We start from the raw sequence: 23,202 nt of genomic DNA, 5'->3' as shown, positions 1-23,202 counted from the left end.
TTATAGCAATGTTGTGTCCCATAGGTTTATGAATGTAGTTTTTAAGAGGATTGATTTTGCTATCTAAAAATGTTGGGTAATTTTCTATATACTATAATAATACATATGCAAAATACCACTCCACTTTCAATATGACATTAATATGAACAAAAACTAGTCGTTACAAACTACAATCAAAAAAGAAAATTTTGGGTGGACAAAAACGGCATATTTTTATTAAGGGATTTTTTTTTTAAGCAAGCAAATTTAAGGTGTTTCATTCATAATAATAGTAGCAATACAAAAAGGAATTACATCAAAAGTACTGCGTGAAGCATGGGATAAGGCTTCTTGTGAAAGAACATGAGCACTACCGTTTGCTTGACGCCTAGTAAAAACAACTACAAAGTCGTTATAGTGATCAAGTAAGGTTCTAGAGTTTGGATAATTGAACCATACTCAGAAAGATTCATCTTACTATTGTGCACATCATCTGCAACCATTTTACAATCAAGCTCAAAAATGACATCGTGGTACCCTAATGAAGAAATCCATTGAATGTCTTGGTACAAATCCCAAGCTTCACCCTCCACTATTATCATCGCAGCCTCACAATAAATTGTCAAAGCAGCAACAAATGTGCCTTTCTCATCACGAAGACACGCTCTCATGCTTACCTTTTTTTCTGTTGTAAAAAATGTTGCATCAATGAGTATACTGTATAAATTGTGCATTGCTAGCATTTTCTAGCTCATAGTTTATTTTCACTCACTTATAATAATTTTTGTTAAAACACTTAATACAATTTCTTTGTTGCTAAAAAATTATTATACCAACACTCTCTAAGACTCTAACACAACGTTGCTAACACACAATTCTCTAGCATTTTCTAAATAAATTTACACACAAATTAAACAAAGTAACATATTTTGGATGTGGTAGGTTGGGACAAATCTTAGTGCCTTTCGCCACAATCCATTAGAGCACGTTTTGATAGAAACGTGCTCAGAATATTTTCGGTGTTCAATCCAAAACAAATGATTGTTTAAATATCTCAGTGTTCATAGCTTTTGTTCTATATGTCTCGTGACCATAGCTCAGTTGGTAGGACAATGCATTATTATATGCGGGGCTGAAGTTCGAAACTCGGACACCCCACTTATTCACCTTAATAAGGTGAATTCTAGCCACTGGGATAAAAAAAAAAAAAAAAAAAAAAAAGCTTTTGGTTCTATATATTTGCTATGCAAGATTGGGTTTGAAGTTAATCTTTTGGAATGAGATATACTAAGATAATTTTGAATTATAAAATAGATTTATATTCATGCAAATGGAAAGGACGTAAGGAAATTACAGAGAAAGACGCTTTCTGTTGCGTCCGAATTGGGTGCGTCTACATTGATAAAGTTAATGATGTAATTTTCTTTTGTAACATCAAAAAGGTAATCATGTTTTTTATGTAAGAAAAAGTTTTAGATTTTCATTGCCACTTACGCAAGTATTATTATATCATTTTTCACTTTTTTTTTTACAAGAATCTATAACTCAAATTTAAATATTTTTAATCTTATCTACTGAAGAAATTTTTTGAATTCTGCAAACCATGTTTACTAGATCAACATCATATGATTTAAAAAAAATTAAAATTTGAATTAAAGTGACACTGACAACCATTTTATAACTGTATAATATTTGGGAGGATTTAAACTTTGTACGTTGCCGTTTCATACTAAATTCTTACAATTAAGCAAACAATTCATTGGTTTATATATAATAAATTCATTAAATAATGTAATATAACAACTAATTACTAATGCAACTAATTACAAACAATCTATTGAGCTAAAGGACAAAGATTTAAATGTCTTTGAAAGTATTATTTTCCCTGACTGTTTCATTATCTTGTAATATGTATTTATACAATGACGTTGTTTTGGACATTAAATATGTCTAACTTGGCCACCAAATATCTTGGGCACCAAGTATGTCTAACTTTGGCATCAATTATCTCCAACTAATATACAATTTAGGGTTAATAGGTCTTTACTTCCTGTAATATAGGTCATTTCTGGTTTTTCCCCTGTAGAATTTTTATTTTGATTCACACCCCTATAAAATATTTTTGTTTTGATTTAGCCCCTAATAGGCCAAACAAAAACGAAAATTTCTTGAAAAAAATTAAAATTGGTTTTTGTTTGATTGGATAAAATTTACACTAACATTTAATAAAAAGATATTATTTTGTTATATAACTTCATTTTGATTGGAATGGTCTGAATTTGTCTTTTTTTGGTAGACCTAGTTTGAAATTCTTTGGTATAAAAGAAAAATTATGATTTTTTTAGGAAGAAGAATGATGATTTTCTCATTCAACGTTTAGTGTTTTGAATTATTTTGGGGTTATCTAATCAAGAAATTGCTTATATCTTTTGGGGTATTTCCCACCACCCTCCATTATTATGATGAGAAATTTCCATACCAAATAAAGGACCAAACTATATCATGTTCCATGACTTATTGAACAAGGCAACTTGGTGGCGGCTAACTTTGTTCACAAACAGTGATCGCTACCTAAAATTGAACTTAGAATACCAAATTTAAACTTCAATTTATTACCATCACTTTCTATGATTGAGACTTGCACTATGGTTTGGTTTACCATATGCCAAAAAAAATGCATATCTTTTGTGACGTTGAAATAAGGTCCTTATGTCTCCCTCCTTAGACTATCATCCAAAAACTTTGCGATCAAAATATATAATGGTTAATCCAATGATGGAGGAAAAGATTAGGAATCTAATAATCCATGTATAAAAAGTTTTTTTATGCTTTATAGTAAGCTATTTTTTGTCATCCATGATCTTTCCCATCGTGTTATTTTATTCAAGGTTAATTAAGTTTTTAGTCCCTATAAATATTCACAGATTTGTTTTTAGTCCCTACAAAATAAAATCACACTTTTTAGTCCTTGTGACATTTTTCTTAAGCATTTCAGAGACCAAAAATGTTGTTGGAAATTTTTGACAATGACTAAAAATGTTGATGGAAATTTTTATAAAGACTAAAAATGCTGATGAAAAATTTTATAGGGACCAAAATGTATGATTTTACTTTATAGGGATTAAAAAAAAAATTATAAATATTTATAGGAATTATTTACTTAATTAACTGTTTTATTTATTTCCTTAATTTGAAGTGGTCCAAGATGAAACACTTCTTGTCCAATGCATGCCAATTTGAACATTCCTTTTGACCAAATAATGTGGGTGTTGTTATTCGACCTTTCAAGTATAAGAAGGGAAAAAGGCCTAATGAATAATGTGGATATATAGAGGGGAGAAAAAGTATAGGAAATGTGTATTATACTTTCTTTATTTGGCATTTTTTGAATTTTTGAAACTCAAACTTTCATTATTTTAATAGAAATATGATATCCTTTCCCACCATGATTGGTATCTCGTTTTCAGTATGCCTGTATAACAGCTACATATGGGGTTTTGCCACGTGGATTAATTGTTCTTTCATTAGCCTTAAAAAATAAAGTAGAGAATACAACCATGGATAAGCTTAAAACAAAGTATGAGCATGATATAATATCATTTTAAATATGATCAATTTGTGTGTATCTTTTAATTCATTATCTTCTGTTTTTCTTCTTTTCAAAATAGCAATAGAATAAAGCATTTAAATATATCTTGTTATTTTTTGAATTAAATACTTATCATTACAAAATGTTTTAAAATTATTAAAGTAAATCGGTATTTTAGTCATTGAAATCGTAAAGATCAGCTAGCATAGTCTCTCAATTTTTTTTATTTTTTTTTTGACAAACATAGTCTCTCAAATTAATGAAATAGCAATTTAGTCTTTTAGATTAAACAATGTTAGTCAATTCAGTTATTTTTCAGATTTAACACCATAATTAAGGATTTTATGTTTATCTTGATGCTCTAATATAATATTCAAGTTAACATGCGGGTCTTTCATTAATTTTGATAAATGTTAACTAAAGAGATATTTTGATTGAGAAACTTAAATTGATTTATGTTTTTTTATCATTCAGTTTACTCACTTTAATTATTATTTTCATAAAAATGTTGATAACTAGTGTTCCGATAAGGGCCGGCGCCCAACTACTCATAGGTTTCGAAGGGCTAATCATGACAGGAGTCCATGGGACCGTTACATAGGAGGGAACGAAATCAAATAAGAACAACCAACAAGGTCCGTGGGTGCGGTTATGGTGCATAAGGAAATCCTTATTCACCCTGCATAAATCCATAAATGGATTTGGAGTACAATTCACATAAATCATTTTCAGAGCAAAATGGTTTTGGCATAATTTTATACAAAACATACTATGATTTATGCATGTGTTGGAAACCATTAAATACATCTAATTGTTTTGAAGTACAACTCACAGAAACCATTTCTGGATTTATGTAGGGTACATAAGGATTTCCTTCCTTATGCACCATAACCGCAACCAAGGTCCGTGGCGCAGGAGCAAACAAACCGAAGGTGAACAACCAACAGGGTCTGCGACACCGAGCTTCTATGGACCAACACTCACAATTGTCTAATGGTATGAATCAGCAAGTGTATCGAATACTCCAGTAATAAAGTAGTAAGTTATCGTCTCCACAGGGATTGTCGTTCAACTCGGTAATTATAGGAATTTATTTGAAAGTAAATAAAAGAAGAGATTTAAAAGTGGTTGCAAAGTTTTAATTGTCCTACCCAATGCGATATTAAGTTTTGTTGAATCCCCCTCCAACTTTGTTGGAATTAACTCGATTGATCATTAGTTTATGACTTTGTCTTTTTGGATTTAAAAAAGTAGAAGATGACCAAATGATGAATCAATGGAAGTTTATTTTAAAATCACCGCAATTCAACCAGTTACATTTGCAGCGTTCCCTCAAGATGAGTCATAACCCTAAATTCATACTAAGATTCAATTAAAAGAATTTAATTTAGAAACTAAGCAATTTACATCCAGAAGTTCACTCAACTAACAAAATGCCGAAATTGTTAGGCCCGATGTCATGACCGGGGTTCGAACCCCTATACCTCCACTTGTGTGTGTGAGTTTATAATGGCTTTGCCATTTCGTCTATCTACAAAAAAAAAAAAAACTAAGCAATTTACTACTGTTGGGGTCGAACGGAATTAGGGTTGTCAATCCTATTAAGCTCCATCTAAGATGTGGTATAGAAGCAGACATATACAAATTAAATCAGACTTTAGATCATAAACCGAATTTTTTTTTAATTAATGAAATCCAACAAATAAGAAGGGGTTCATCGTAGAACCCTAATCAAAGAGTTTTAGTTGCACATGGCAGCATACATCATTACAAAACAATAGAAAAACATACCCTAGAGAGAAAAAGAAGAGGATGAAGATCCATTGCCTTGAAGTTGCGATGCTTGACCCTTGCCTTCTACCACTAGCTTTCTGAATGAATGAAAAGGTTTGCAAGAGTCTCTATTTATAGTACATCATTACTTACGGGTAGCTAGAGGTTTTCCACTAAAAAAGCTTAAAAACCAAGCAACCAACACTCCCTGGCCGTGCTCATATGCAAGGCGCATAGAGTGAGGCATATGGGCGCATGGCCTGGGCGCTGGTGCGCTTTTGGCAGCCTTTCCTGTGCGAATTTTGCAGTTTTCGTCCCTTTTTCGAGCGTTCTTCCGTCGTGCAATGGCTTAGAACTTGCAATGATTTTTTTTTTTGCTTGGTATTGTCTTCAAATACCTTCTAAGAACCATTTATCTTCAATCTTAATGTCCGTTATCCTTCATATGATGTCTTGTTTTGCCGATTTACATGATTTCTTACTAAAAAGACTCAAAACACATATGCAGTTGAATAATTTGGGATAAAACTGAATTACAATGACTCGAATGAAAACAATACAAAAAGTTCCTCAAACCATTGACAAATCCTCTAAATATCTTTTAATTTTCCTTTAAATGCAAATAAAATAACTAAAAACATAGCTTAAAGTATCATATGATGTTCCATTATCATTGTTCCTCAAAGGAGTACGACTGTCCTTTAGGAATAACTGCTCAGGTAAAGGTACAATGATCAAATCCTTAAATGTACACTATAAATATTAGCTCATATCCATAGGGTCCGGTACGTTCACTCTTTTCAAATTCCCTATCGTCCCACGCCACTAACTGGCTTCAACGTTAGAGCACATGCGAATACACCATCCCCATTCGCTCGAAGAAGACAAATGCAAACGACGGATAAGAAGGGTGTAACTAACAAAAATGTCACATTTAAATGTCATTCAACGCAATCTACTTAAGGATCTCTAGTACCACATGATCAATTAGAAGTTATATTTGTAATTTTTCAGAATAGATTATTTTAACAATTTTAATTTACAAAACATATTTTGACTGATACACCAATAATGAGAATTGTTAATATTATTTCTATATGTCGTGCATGCATTAGGTAAATAATTAAATTTTGATCTGATTGGAGCTAGGAAGATGTTCTGTTTGGTTGAGATTCGTTGTCTAGAGCGATTGATCTCTTCATTGTCCACCATAGTCCGCCGCGAGTCTTTCTCCATCGAAGAGGATGGTGTACCTGCACGTGCTCCGACACCCAAGTCAGTAAGGGGTTCAAGAGAAAGTGGGGGCTAAAAATAGGGTAAGAAGTGTTTTACTAGACCCGATGCTAAGCATGGGTATATATATTTGATAAGTATGGTTTTTGGCTGTTAAGCCTTCACTTGGACAGTTGCCCTTAAGGGACACTCGATCAAGGCTTCTTGGTTTGTTGTGGACTGTATAGAATAGGACCTTTAAGCGATGCTGGATGGAAAGTTTCTGTTTATGATTTGTGACCCTTGTTTCTTATGAAAACTTCTATATATACATGAGTAGAAATAACTGAAACTAACGGTCCTAAACTATAAGTCTTCAACAAATTCAACTTGCTTCCACGCATCTTCGACCCCTGACTTTGCCTTTTCACAAAGGATTTGAAACTGGATAACTTGAAAATGTTAAGACTCATCACTAGTATATGTTTTGATTGTAGTTATATGTAATCACAATTCACAACACAACTAGTAAGGTTCAATTAAAAAGTTAAGACCATATGAATGAATTTAAGACCATATGAATGTAGTATATGTATTGAATGTATTTTTTCTTATGCTTACCTCAGACAATTGCTCTATATATGCGTCTCTTGCATTGTTCAACCTCTAAAATAAACCGATCGAGAGTCACAATCCAATGCAAAAAAAATCATTAATCATAACTTACGGTACGATAAATTTTGTGCGATATTGAAAGTTATGATCAATAAATCAAGAGGCTTCTGACCAAAAGAGAGGGGCAAATAGCAATTCTCTAATGCAGTTATCTAGTTTTGGCTTAGCAAAAGAGGCTTCCAATTCGAGCCCACAGTTTACTGAGTCTGTTTCATAGGCATCATTTTGTTTCCTTGATTACTTTTATGCTATTTCGACCTATAAAATAAAATCCCACATCATGCCCCCTTTTTTTTTTTTTTTTTTTTTTTTTTTACTTTCGCACCGGTTTCCGACCCACCAAAGGTGGACAACTAATCTGAATCATGCACAGAGGCATGTGTACTGGCCAAGCGTTGTTTCCTCTAGGAATCAAACCCGGTATTCCCCGGGTACGTCCTTGGAAGAAGCTCTTTGCCACTAGAGCCCAAACAACTTGATTAGCATGCTCTTTTTATACTTTGATAATAAATACTCTAATATAGAATAGTAATATAAGTGTATGAACCATTCGAGATAAAGAAGTGGAACACACAATCCTTCACCATGTTACATATCTTTCACTTTTTCCATTCTTAGATTAGTTAGCAGTTAATGCCATGCTCCTAACATGTTTGAGCACATGACCACGAATAATATAAGAAACAATTAAAAAAAAAGAAATAAATACTCTCTCTGTTTTAAAATACACGTCACATTTTTGCAATGTGCATTATCCACTTGACGTATTTTGACCATACTTTTTAACCAATATAAATACAAATATTAACATGTAAGAATGTAAGATGTCATTTGATTTGTCTCGATAAATATATTTAAAATATTAAATTTTTATAATTTTTAACTTTTGATAATAAAATATATTAACAGTCAAAGTTGTGCATTAATATGTGTAAAGTAGTTGACTGCCACATGTATTTTAAAACAGAAGATATAAAATGTTAAACACTAGAAAAACATTAGCTAATTTAAATTCCAATAATCTTGGTTGGCATGACAATTATAACCAAATCATGATCTCTAATCTTGAGAGAATACAGTAAGCTTTTATTTTCTTTCTTTTTTTTAATAACAAGAATACAGTTATCTCTAACACTACAAAATTATCTTATCATTATATTAGGTGATAAGTGGTTGGTTTACTTGACAATAACCATAACTTGAGCTGACAAATGTTAATAATAAAGGAATCACGTTGCTAACTTTGTAAAATAAAGTGGGAGGAAAACAATGCAATAAAAATTACCAACAATGTCATGTGATATACCATGAGTGTCACTATCACTGAAACTTAGGCAATTAAAAATTTGTTAATTGATTCTTTACTTCTTTACTCACATGTATCACAAATGGGGCAAATGAAGGTCACTTACAGACACGGCAAACCCCACAACTTTCCCTCACATGTAAAATGGGCAAATGCATGGTAATATTTTTTTTTTAGTAAATTACACTCCCCTCCCCTCAAAGATGCTTGAATTACAATTCACTCCTCTCTTAAGTTAAAATATACACTCCCCTCCCCTATTATTCAAAACATATTAGAAAAAATTTCCCTCCCCTCCCCTAAGAGAAGCTTGAATTACATTCCCTCCCCTCTTATGTTAAAATCTACACTTTACTCCCTCAATATTCTTTTTTATTATTTCTAATAATCTAGCAAAAAAAATAATAATTTAACACACTTAAAAAAAAATAGTATTGGGGGTCTATTTTAATATAATAAAAAATTGAATACATATTTTTCGCTATTTTTTATTCACAATTTCATTAACATGTAGTTTTAAACTCTATTATAAAATATGAAACAACCCAAAACAAAATTAAAATATGTGAAAAATTATTAAAATCATTAAAGCATGATTATTTAAAAGTTAATTTTATACTCTAATTTATAAAATCAATAGCAATATATTTAAATTTAATTATCATTGACATTTAAACTATAAAGAAATGAATTAATTTTTCTTAAATGGTGATTCAAAATTAATATATAATATAAGAATATTTATTTATGTTCAAATAGATTAAAGTGTAGTGCATATTTAATTATTAAGGGAGGGGTTTGTAATTCAAGCATCTTATATGGGAGGGGAGTATAAATTTTAACATAAAAAAAAATATTGAGGGAGTAAAGTGTATATTTTAACTTAAGAGGGGAGGGGAGTGTAATTCAAGCATCTTTGAGGGGAGGGGAGTGTAATTTACTCTTTTTTTTTTCTTTCTAAAATATGATTTTGGTTCCTGCAAATATGGCTCGTTTTGGTTTTAGTCTTTGTAATTCTTTTTTGTTCTTTTTGGTCCCTGCAAAATATTTTGTTTTTGAAAATAGTCCCTGGTGGACTATTTTCAAAAGTAAAATATTTTGCAGGGATCTTTTTAAAAATCAAAAGATTTTTTCATGGACTATATTTCTAATAAATGAGTTCATTCATCATGTGCCATGTATGCAAATCATCACAAAAGTGGGGTCAGGGACAAAACTAAAACGAGACATATTTGCAGGGACCAAAAACAAAAAAAAAAATTACAGAGACTAAAACCAAAACGAGACATATTTGCAGGGACCAAAACCATATTTTAGCCTATTTTTTCTGTCATCTTATCTCTGACTTTAATTTTTTTTATTTTTTTTTTATTTTTTATGATATCTTGAAACGCAAAGTTGGTTCAGTTGGTAAGAATTAAAGACACATCTTATACGAACTGATTTAGGTTTTATTTTCGCTATCGATATAAGGATCATGTTGGTTTGTAATATGTGTCGGACCAAAATGAAATTTGTGCAATGTTTCTAAAGTTTTGATGAGAACAAAATATTAAAAAACAATTGGATATGCTAATACATATTTAAGTATGCAATACTATAGATTAAAATTTATCAGTTCTGAACATATATAAGAGCATTAGAAGCATAAGAGAAGCTAAAGACTTTATAAAAGATTTGAAGAAAGGTCAATCATAAGTCAACATTGTGATCAGAAGTGAAGAATTAATCCAGAAGCAAATCAAGGTCAGACTCTAGATCATCAGACTCTGAGTTATCCAATCTCTGATGATTTAGAAGCCACGTCAGTTTTGTCTTCTTCTGAGAAAGATCGCATTCAGGATCTAACCAAGTACAATTTGTCTTCTTCTGAACTACGTGCTAAGTCAAATTCAAGGACAAGGAATGGAACAAATAATTCTAATTGCAGAAATGGTTTTCAAATGTCTTTTCAAACGACATTAACCATATCAGACAACATTCCAACATTTTGATTTGAAAGCTTCTCAAAGACTCTTAATGTGCTGACACCTCTCTAGCGTCCCTAATTTCCTTCTCCATATAAGGAGCTGAAGATTTGAAGAGATTAACACGACTCTGCAGTTTTTAATAAGTGTCCTTAATTACTCTGTCAAATTCAAAAACGCATAAACACTTAAGAATTTTTTAACAAGTTGATATATTAGAAATACTAAAGTCATAAGAGTCCTATTACACCTATGATTGTATATCAAGTGTAAAATCAAACAATCTTTTATTTGATTAAGTTTGATTGTGAGAAGTCTCTTTCAGTTATGATTAGGCATTAGAAGTCTCTTGCTTGTGTGCTTGAGCATTTGTAATCTTTAGTGATTATCGTAAAAATCCTTTGAAAGTGCAGGGAACTGGACTACTCTCCGTTTGTGGAACTAGTATAATTATTGCTCTCTCTCTCTCTTTCTCTCTCTCTCTCTCTCTGTTTTATCCGCTGCATTCAGAACTTGAGTCAGATTCTGAAACATTCAAACTCTGACCAGATAGAACACTCAGAATTTTTTTGAAAGAACCAACACAATTCAACCCCTTCTTGTATTTTTCTCATTTTCAATATGCATAAATACATTTGCAAGCACTTCGAGATTTGAGGTTTATATGGACGATTGGTTTCTTTCATAAATGCTCTTACCACATAAATAATGATTATATAAACGATTGGTTCCGTTCATAGATGCTCTTACCACATAAATAAAGATTAAATTTCTGACCACATGCTTAAGAATTCAAATCTAACGATTATATCATGCTCTCTTCGGTAACGTATATATGAAAAAAAAAATCTTTTTCTAAGTTCATTGAATAATTAATATTCTGATGATGAAGATCAAATATATTAATTATTCAATAAATTTTAAAAAAAAATCTTTTCTTATATATATATATATATATATATATATGAGATCGGGAGGTATTGTAAATTGTTAAATACAGGCTTAATAGGTCTTTACCCCCTGTAATATAGGTCATTTATGTTATTTTCCATGTAAAATTTCTATTTTGATTCACCCCTGTAAAATATTTTTGTTTTGATTTACCCCTTTAATAGCCAAACAAAAACCAATTTAATTTTTTTTTTTTCAAGAAATTTTCGTTTTTGTTTGGCCTATTAGGGGGTAAATCAAAACAAAAATATTTTACAGGGGGTGAATTAAAATAAAAATTTTACAAGGGAAAAACCGAAAATGACCTATATTACAGGAGGTAAAGACCTATTGACCATATATATATATATATGTAATTTAAGACACACATGAGGTCTCTATTAGCCATTGGCCAGTTAAGAGGTTCACATGGATTTGACAGACTTTAAGCACCTAATCATCCAATTGCACATCTTACATTGAAGGCCATTAAATTCAATCCAACTTAATATTCAAAATTTTCTATAAGATAATATTTGACTATCTATCTTTGTCATAACTTCAATTCTCATACTCTATTAATAATGCTCTATTTCTTATAACTCTATCCAAGTACTCCAAAAAATTAAGGAAAATTTGAAAATGCAAAAAATGAAGGAATCTGTGAATGAGTTTCCTGGTTTCCAGATATACAATCACAGGGACGAGTTAGTATTCAGAAATTCGACGAGTCGGCTACAAAAGAGAGCTCCTTGTCCACTTCAGATCAATCCTAACATGAAATCTTCTAGTTGCAATGGAACACAGAACTTAATTGGAAATGGTTCAACATCATCTTCTTTGAATTCTTTCTTCAATAGTAAGGGTCCAATACCTCTTCTTTCTCCTCTAGTGGTGCTTGAATCCACTTCCATCAGAGAAGAAAACCCTGCAAAATCTCATTGATATTGTTGTTATTTTAGTATGTTCCATGGTTTTTTTTTATCTTGTGTCTTAATGTCTTGTTAACCTGTTGTGCACTACACCATAAGTTCTTTTTTTGGTGGTGGCCAGAGTTTGAACTCCGGACCTTGCATATATTATGCATTGTCCAAACCAACTGAGCTAAGTTCACGATGACCTGCACCATAAGTTCTAATGTAAATTGACTAGATTGTTATGTATCTCTTTTACTTTTCAAAATGTTCTGTATGTACTTTTTCTTCTTCTTCAAATTAATTTGTTCCTCTAATCTATTAATTTGGCTTAAAATCTATACAATGCTACATATATTTATTTCCTATTTTTTTCTATAACAATGTAATGAATTAATTGTAGTTAATATTGTTAAACCATCACATCAAGTTCATGACTCAGGATGAGAGACTTCAGGTTGGGTTCATGAAGCCCTCGTTGCACATAAAACTCCGTAACAAATCCGCCACTTAAACAACCAACGTCCCGATGGATTATTATTCCCATTAATCCCTGTGTCTAAGGATCGAACCAAGCTATGATACCCTGTGTGAATTCTTCCCTTTCGTGAAATTTGAGCTATGTTCCTAGGACTTAAGACCCTGTGAGATTTAAGACCAAGGCCTCACACTCGACTAATCAGAGCTCTAAAATAGTCAAACCAATGAAACATAATCAGCAGGAAGACTTTGCGCACCAGAGGTAAAAACCAGAAGAAAAAAGACAGCAACATATACTCGTGTACATCACCTAGTTTCCATAGTCCTTCTCGATTTACCAAGAGAACACCAGCTGCAACTTTCATAGTGATTTTCATAGTGGCTTGAAACAAAACCTCGTACCACTTATTTCTCGAAAACTTGATAAAAAGCTCATCATACCTCCCAATACAACACCGCAAAAATCATTGAAACCAACCACAAACCATCATGAGCATCCACACGAAATTCTCCAGACTGTGCTAGACAACTTCCTCTGCTCGTGTAACAATCAGGCTATCAAAACAGTTGTGCATTCAAGCTCGCAACTCCTCCGGCTGATGTAGTGGCAAACTGATATTTCTTTTATCCCTGCAGTAGAGTAGATATACAAAATAGGCATAACAGGTGCACGGCAAAAGATGCAGACAAAAAACGCCCGAGAATATGGCATAATCAAATATGCATAATACAAAAATCTGCAAACATAACATAATTTCACAACGACCGCAACAAAATTTAATATCCAAACATACTGAATCGAAGCAAAGGCAGTGCAAAAACAATAAATTTATTCACAAGACACCTTTGAGTTAATAAAATCTACCTTTTCACCAAACCGTCATAGAAAACAGACGACGCCACCACTGCAGAATTTAATAGCCAAAGCAAAGGTAGTATAAAAACAATAATTTAATTCGTTAGACTCTTAAGATTGCAGTCAATTTGCAAAAAAAAAAAGCTCATTCATGGTTTGCGACAATGAAACTGAATTAGGCCCTTAGATCTTCATGGTTTGCGACAATGCAAATGACTTAGCCACCACCAATTTGATTAACAACGACAACTAAAGCTAGTGTGGTAGAGCCTGCTGAAGTAGCACATGCCATAACCATCTGTTTTTTTTTTTGCTTACACCAGCTAGGGCTAATATAAACTCGGCTACATTTGGCTCTTTGATCCTTTTACCATGAAGAAAATGACCCAAAATCTGATTGAAAAAACTTTACGTTATGACTCCCATTTAGAGAAGCAGTAACAAAGAAGCGACAATGGCAGTAACAACAACTTATGGCTCCTTTACGATTTGACGCAGGTTTCCTGGCAAATTTGGAAACAGTAACAAAGAAGCGACAATGGCAGTAACAACAACTTATGGCTCCTTTATGATTTGACGCAGGTTTCCTGGCAAATTTGGAAAAAATCATGATATAGAATATTGAAAAAGCAAAGCAGGAACGACACAACATCAATATTTCAAATTATAATCTTCAAATAATAGCGAAAATAAATAACAAAAGCAGCCACTCTTGCAAGTTGATTAATGCTAAACTATCTACAAATGCTGACCACCTAAATAAAAATCTGCCTCAAGCCAAAGTTGATCAATATCAATATTTACAACCATTTGTTGTATATCATCGAAAACCCAATCAAGTGTAGTAGAAATATATACTTTCTTGCCGTTAACACACATATTCATTATTTGATTTTAATTGAAATATGGTTCAAATACGTTTTAGTAGTTTTTCAGGCATCTTGAAATATATTTCAGAAGGAAGGAAGGGAATCCTACTATGAAGCTGGAAATGTAGTATGCTTCAGTGAAACTTTTCATTATTCCTCATTTTATGATCAAATGCAAACTTAGTAAAAATAATATAAAAGAGGAAGATCATTTAAAAGTGGAACTTTGTAAAAAAATTCCAATGTACTCTTCTAAGATAAAAGCATCTCTAGACCTCATAATATGTGATACGAATCCGCAAGCATATAGTTCTATCAAGTAGTAAAAATATCGTTCCACAGAGTTATTGTAATTACCAATTTTTGTTTTCAATGTTGATTAGCTGAGATCAAGTTTTAGAAGTTCAACAGTTTTCTTGGTTAAAATTCATATTATAAAAGCGTATAGGGATTATTGGTTCATCTTATTAACAAATCACTAACAATTCAAGCCTATATTTTTATCTTATGTTAAATTCATTTTCTAAAGACAAGTTTCTCTATTATATTTCATGTTTCCTTTCAGAATCCATGAATGTATTTCAATAACAATCAAACATATTCTCATGGTTGACCGTCATTGAAATACTTTAAGTGTGAAACTTTATGGTCTCAAGGTTTATAAAACTATTCTCATGTTTTACTCACCTTGTCTAATCTCATTAGTTCTAATATCAATCTTCATTTTTCGATCCTTCGATTGATATTTGAAATATGACTTAAAAATGATGAGATTAGATTAGAAAACAAATTTAAATAAAACAAAGTTCTAGACTTGGCTTGAATAGGATTTAGTCATTAGAATCATCCAACAGCCCCAAGACTTAGAAGGTCTACTCACTCATGTTCATTGTAGACAAAAAGTAGTAATTAAAAGACATAGAAAAACAATGCATAAAAGTAAATGGCTGAATGATAAATTGCAGAATTATAAAGAGCAAGGAAATAAAGTGCAAGAAGGTAAAGTGTAGAAAAATAAGAACAATATAAACTTAGAGCAAAAGTAACTTTATAATTTAATAATATGCAAGTTTCAAATGATCTAAGATGATTACAAGTATGATGGAGGACCTATTTATAGCCTGAAACCTCAAGACAAGACATTAAACTCGTTTTGTAACAGCTCCAGCTGACAGCAAAAACACACGATCTGGGCTTCAGACCGTGCACTTTTCAGCTTCTGCACACAAGGAACGCACGGTCCCCTTACAAGCCAACACACTAAAACGCACGGTCGTGCATAAAATGCACAGGCCGTGCGTATGTTCCCTGGACTTTCTCTCTTTGAAACACACGACCTCCCCAATTTAGCCCTAAAACGCACGATCATGTGTAGAAAACGCACGAACCGTGCTCTTCTTCCTACTTTCCCCGTTTTTTCATGCATTCCTTACCTTATTTTGCCCAAACTTCAACCAAACCATCACACTTCTTTGATAATTAACCTGAAACGAAAACCATAGCTTTTGTAGTAAAATAGCTCAAGAAATTCGATTAAAACTAACGAGACCTTATTAAATTAAAATGCCAAAAGCAATAAAAACTACGACTTATTATCCATGTTCTCTATTTGCATTGTGTGAATTATAATGTAGTTGTATTTGCTTTGAAAATGAAGTTGTATCACAATACTATTGCATGAAGAAAATAGATCTAGAATTATATACTCATAAATAATGAAATTTTATTTTTGAGTCTAGATTTCAATAACTTCTTATTGATGAAAAGTCGCAGCCATGCATAATCTCAAAATATATTGGTATATGTGGTTAAAACAAGGGACAACAAACAACGATTGTTAGAAATAGGAGTATGGTTTTAAATTGTGGTCCGCAACATAAAGAATTTAGAAGTACCGACAACAACTCACCGACATCCAACTGCAGTTTCAACTGTAATTTGGCACAATATGTGGGTTTGAAGTGTAATCACATTTGTAATTACCATTTAATATCATTCATATTAAAACTAAAAAAATTAAAAGACTGGTTATGAGTAAAATATTTGACTAATTTCTAGAGTCGAAGAAAAGATCCAACCAAAACTAAGGATAATGCATATAAAACAAAACCAACCACCAAACCAAAACAAGTGAGGAGTAATATAATTAAAAAAAGGCTAAAATATTGTTTTCGTCCAATATGTCTCGTTTTGGTTTTAATCCCTGCGAAAATCAAAATTTTTTTTTTTTTACAGGGACTAAAATCAAAACGATGCATATTTGCAGAGACTAAAACCATATTTTAGCCTTAAAAAAATTACAACATGAAATAAAACTAAGGATTCTGCATATACAACAGAACCCACAAATACATGTAATTGGCAACATTCAAAACTAAAATGAATAATCCATTTCCACTAATATGCACTCTTAGTTCCACCAAGATTTTTTCCGATTCATCCTTTAAGTGTTGTTCCCAAAATCCAAAATTATTAACAGTAGTAACTGGGGATGTTACTATAGGTTATTGTTTTGGGGAAACATTATCTGGGACAACAACAACATTTGGCACAGGTAATACAAGATTAAGAGCATTGATTACCGCTTGCTTAGTGGCACCAAGATTAGCAACAATGATTACCTCCGGCTCAGTTGAAATAGGATCAGGACCATTGATTACCGCTTGTCCGTGTCGTGTCCGGTGTCCGTGTCCGTATCCGTGCTTTATAGACTTAGGACTAACAATGTTATCAAAAGAGGAAGTATATCTTCTGAATGTATAGCTTGTGATTGTTGTCATGTTAAATTCACTCTCACCATATTCGATGCTCATGCTTCTTGTACAAGACATAGACCATCCAAAAGTATCTTCTTGGAGGACGAAACTTCATTGTTGAACTATCAAAGGAATTCTCTGAGCTCAGCTAATCAAAAGGGGAATGATTGTAATGCTGAAGCAAAATCTAAAGCAGCAAATCATTGTGTTGCTGAAAAATATTCTCAAGAAAATAATGATACATGTTATGTCTGTCGCTCTTTGCTAGCTGCCTTTTTTTGGTTAAAAAAAAAAAAAAAAAGAGTTCCCTTGTCCATGTGTATTCTACAAAGAATGTCTATGAAAAGATTTTTGCATATGAATATTCTTCATCAGATATGGTTGAACTTTTACAAAATTATTGTTTGCAAATTCCCATTTTTCTGAATCAACTTTTCTAAATCCCTATTCATATTGCAAACCATACCACAATTCAAGCAATCAATAAATCTTAATTAAACCAAGTTGCTTGGGCTCCAGTGACAAGGAGCTCCATTCTAAGGACGTACCCGGGGAATATTGGGTTAGATTTCCAGGGGGAACAACGCTTGGCCAGTGCGCATGCCTCTACGCACGAGCCGGATTAATCGACCACCTTTAGTGGGTTGGAAACCGGTGCGAAAGCAAAAAAAAATTCTTAATTAATGATAAAAAGAAAAAAAAAAAAAACTAAACAATTTACTATTTGGATAAACTAGTTAATTAAGTGTTTATAGCAAAAAAAGCTTATCATATACTAACTTATGTGTAAACTATTTTAATACAAAAAGATAAATTAATGTCAAATTTATTTCATATAAGCTATAATATAAAATTATTAGTTATTCCAAACAACTTATTCGAAATAAACTAAAGAGCTTTATGAAACAGTCTAACAAGTGTTTTATATAAGATAATAAATTGAAATAAAACATAAAATAGTGTCTTTAAAAAAAAAAATCAGACTCCAAAACAAGTTAACAACGGTATGAGATCACCATATTATATTTTGTAAAATCCTAATCGAACCAAAAACCATAACATAGTTCATGTTTTTTTTTTAAGAAACCAAACTAGCAAATAAAAATTGGCACGAGTGAGAGTCAAATCTGAAACCTTAAGAGGGGAACACTCCAAGGTCCCAAACTGACATCATTAGCCCAACCCATGTGGGTAACACATTTCAAGAAATTAAAATACTTTTATTAACAATATCAACAAAACAGCAAGGCCTGATTGGATAAATAACGTAATAAGTTCTTAAATCATAAACAATTAACGAAAAATAATAATAAAGTGAAAAACTTATAGACATGTTATTAGTTGTTTCTATAAGCTCCATTAGTCTCACAAGTGATTATGAAAATACATAAACTCAAAGAAATCAATTAAAACATTATTCTAAATCAAATTAACAAATCCCTAACGATCAATATTCCTAAAGCCTTAATCAAACTAAAAATCATAACATAATTCAAGAAATCAAAAACCTTAATGGGGTGATAAAAAAATTAAATAAACACAATAAAAAACCTTAATGGGGTGATTAAAAAAATTAAATAAACAACATTAACACAATAATAAAACATTAAAAATGATAACATAACAATTTAAAAAAATCCAAGAAAACGAAGTACATTAAAGTTGCTTACATGTGTATTCAATGTCTGTTGAAACTTGAGAAGTTATTATGCTTAAAATATCGAGGTAACGAATCCTTTGCAAGATCGAATGAATTTGAAATGATGAAACTTCTACCGTTGGCACTCCAGGAAATAATGGAATCAATTAAAGAATCTTCAACCATTTTATAAGTGTTTACTCAGAAAAAGAGGAATCTTATTGGGACTACCATGACCATCTTCCATCATTCCAAAAATAACCCTCACACCCAAAACTAAAATTTTCAATACACAATGATTCCTTAAGGCAATAACACCCTTTATATAGAAGAAAAAAAACCCTCAAGTTTTCCAATTACAAATCAATAGTAAATCCTTCCTTTTTCTCACCTTTTTTTATCGTCATTAATAATTTCCAATTTGATTGTCATTAATAATTTGACCATCATTAATAATTTCCAAACTAATTATACCCTTTTGGTAAATCATAACCCAAAATTTGATTTTTTTTGCAGATTCTCAAGAAGGGTGAACAGTAATCAGTATAACAAAGCCACATAAATACTTTTCAGTTTTTCTTTCAAAATTTGCTCAAATTTTTGTTCAATTTTTTGTCCATATTTTCCAAAATCTCAAAGTCTGTTACCAATATTTTAAACTGAATAAATCATTAAATTAAGATCTCAATATTAAAAAGTATATATTTATTAATAAATAAAATATTTTGTAACTAATCAATTTGGTGAATAAGTCATAATATTTTGTTCTTTAAATATAATTTTGTAAACAAGGGAAACAAATTTAGATTCAATTTGCATTAACTTTATCTAGCACAAACAAACACTAATGTATTTGATTATTCATGTTTTCTATTTGTATTGTTTGAATTATAATGTAATTTGTTTGTTTTAATAATTTTGTAATATTTATACTGCTAAAAAAAAATTGATATAAAAAATTAATCTTGACCTGTCATCTTATATTATTTTTAGCATGTTTTTTAGTTATTTTATTTAGATTTTAATCCAATTTAGAGGAATTTTAGAAAAATTGCCTATCTTTTTCGGGATATTTTGTAATTTTTTTATTTCGAGTCATGTAATCCTTGTTTTTCGGAAACAATGTAGTTCTAAGGTGTTTTTGATGTAATTCAATGTGAATCATACAAATAGGCAAAGCAAAACATCTCAAGAGGATTTGTGCAGACAATAGATGATGATTAAAGAGGCCTCTTGAACTGTCATAATATTCCTAAAGGCTTAGAAGCCCTCTAGAAGGGCTCAGACGCCCTCTAGAAGGGCTATTGAGGTCCAGGCGCGTCCTCCTTTTGGACGCCGCCTCCCATAGCTTCCAGAAACCGCCTAAAATACATAAATACCCCTGCTGCTTGGGAGCCAAGCAACCGAAACCCAAGCCCATAGCAGGCTATAAATACTACTCTTGAGATCATTCTCAAGGCATCCAATAATCAGTCTAAAACCCTAGTATACGATTCTTAACCCTAGAATCCCTTATTGTACTTTTTGCTAGTGCAGTTTATTGATGTCCAGTTAGGACGCCGCCTCCCTTAGCTTCCAGAAGCTTCCAGAAGCCGCCTAAAATACATAAATACCCCTGCTGCTTGGGAGTCAAGCAACTGAAACTCAAGCCCATATAAATACTACTCTTGAGATCATTCTCAAGGCATCCAATAATCGGTCTAAAACCCTAGTATACGATTCTTAACCCCCCTTATTGTACTTTTTGCAAGTACAGTTGGCGCCGTCTGTGGGAAGAGGTAAAACTAACCTTGACCACATTTTCTGAATCTCAAATCGTGACTTGGAAACCCTAAACACAAAATCTGAATCATATCATTCATCGCGATGCATCCTTTGATCAAGACGTCGTGGAGGCGACTGAACTAACCTAGTTCGTACTCTAAAACTTAAAACCCTTTCGGAGATCTCGCATAACGATGGCCGACGAGAATCAAACTTATCGTGACGTTGTGGCATCAATGAAGATCAAAATCAAACATGTATATGTAGCAACGTAAAGTGATGTCCGACAACGGATGATAATCCTTATCGTGGAAAGGATGGTTAACAATTTCTTTATTTTAATTTACTTTTCAATCGTATGTTTATGATGTTTGTTGAGATATATGTCAGCTACTATCGGTATATTGATTTAAGTATGTGCTATGACGATGAAAGATGTTTGTTGCTTTTATATTTAATTATTGGATAATGTTTAAAAGGATTGACAAATTTGGTTTGGTTATTAAGATCCGTTTGAGATTCTTTTGTATTTAATGAGTTGATGATATGCGTATTTCATGTTTCATACACGTTTATACTCCCATGGCATGATAAAACGGAGAAACCTTTAAGGCTTTTGTTTAAGTTTTCCTCAAAGTGCATTCATGCTTATCTATTCTCTTATGATATTGCCCTGACTTTATTACAATATTTAATGAACTCATACAATCTCAAAGCTGTTATATTATACTTTTGTTTAAATATATATAGCATATGATGATTGATAATTAAAGGGCCTGGGAAATAACACTTGTTAAAGATGTTTTATTATTCGTTAGTAAAGTTTCTTATAGATAATCTCCTCATGCTTCGATTAGTCTTGATTCTATGTAATGATGAAGGCTGGAGTTTCAACAAGAACGATGACACCGAAAGAGGACACAAGAGATGTGGACGTGTTTTGATAAATCTTTCCAAACAGGCTATCACCAGAAAGCAAACCAACCTTGTCGGCATACGCATACTACTTCCAACTGGTTCAGTATGTATGTCACATCTTTGCAAGAAGAAAGTCGGGCAAGGACGTCAACAAAAGAGGCGTAAGGTTTGATTAGCAGTTGACTTGGTGAAGCAACACTCACCCGCATCAATATCAGTCCTCACGAAGGTGTACACGCGAAAATCCATATCATCGTCGTTGCTAGAAAGAAAGCCGCAAGGAATCAGACTCAAAGACCATATAAGTTTTCGCTCATATTTTGTAGGTTTCAAAGGAAGGCATCATTATCATGATTCTCGTTCATTGATGTTTGAAAAGCTTCAAAATAAGTGTGTTCACATATTGGAAACATTAGCATATATATATATATATATATGATACAAGTTCCTCTGGTAAACCATGACACTTGCCTGGTTTGATTATCACACGTTCCAATCAAAGCATGAATGCTACACATCACTTTATGATGATATCTCCATTTCTACATATGCTAAACATAAAACCATTCAACCATTCATGTGATCTACGTAATAAAGTAAAACTTTTAGATTATTGGTCCATATCCATATCATTACAATGAGCTTAAAGATTATCATTTGATTGTCTTTCATAAGGGTGGACGAATTAGTGGGACATTAAAGTAGGAAACTGAGTTGTATAATTTAATAGTAAAGAGAGGAGAATAGTACAACTGTAGTTTTATTTATTTTAATGGTAAAACAAACTTTACCATTAGGAAAATTGTTTAAACACCCTTTAAATTTATAGGTACCCCGTGGCAGTAAAGTGTAGTATTTGTAAAAGGTCACATGTGAGGGATTCTGGCGAGGAAAGTCTTGGTATTTAAGAGCTCCAAGTGACCCACCACTCTTTTTTGGGAACCCCTTTCATGTACCATTTACTTTACAAACTGAACTATCTGCTTAGTAAGAATAGAAATAATAGATTAAGTAGTGCCAGACCCATGGAAGGATAAAGTTGAGCAAAAAACTTAGTCCCAACTTCTTAGGAGGAAGTAAAGACGTAGAGAATAATGGAGTGAGCGAGTTAGTTCGGATTTAATAGGAGAATGATAAGTTAATGGACGAGATATTTAATTAGAAGAATGAAGAGGAAAAGGAAGAGGAGTACAAAGTATATGCGAACTAAATAAAAGAAGACAAAGAACAGTCAGTTCCCATTGAATATAATTGCATATGATTAAAGACTCCTTTATTCATGATATTGATTACTTTGGAAGCATGGAAGAATTGTTATATTTCAGATAAATCAAAGTTGGGATACTAACAAGCTCGCCAAGGGCTAGATGAACGAAAGGAGAGAACTCGCCAAACAACATGCCATAATTAAAAGAGCATGGAAGCAACAGTCCCGTCATTGAAAACATAAAGATGAAACGCGAAAGTATATTCTAAAACAACTTTTTCTACCTTTGAGATTTGTTTTGCAGGTTTTTAATGAGCCACCTTAATCTCTACAAATACTTTGCCATTTCAGTTTGCTATTTTGTTTAG

This window comes from Medicago truncatula, chromosome 5 (assembly GCF_003473485.1).
Source record: "Medicago truncatula cultivar Jemalong A17 chromosome 5, MtrunA17r5.0-ANR, whole genome shotgun sequence".
Lineage (NCBI taxonomy): Eukaryota > Viridiplantae > Streptophyta > Magnoliopsida > Fabales > Fabaceae > Medicago > Medicago truncatula.
Note: the sequence above shows the minus strand (reverse complement) of the source record.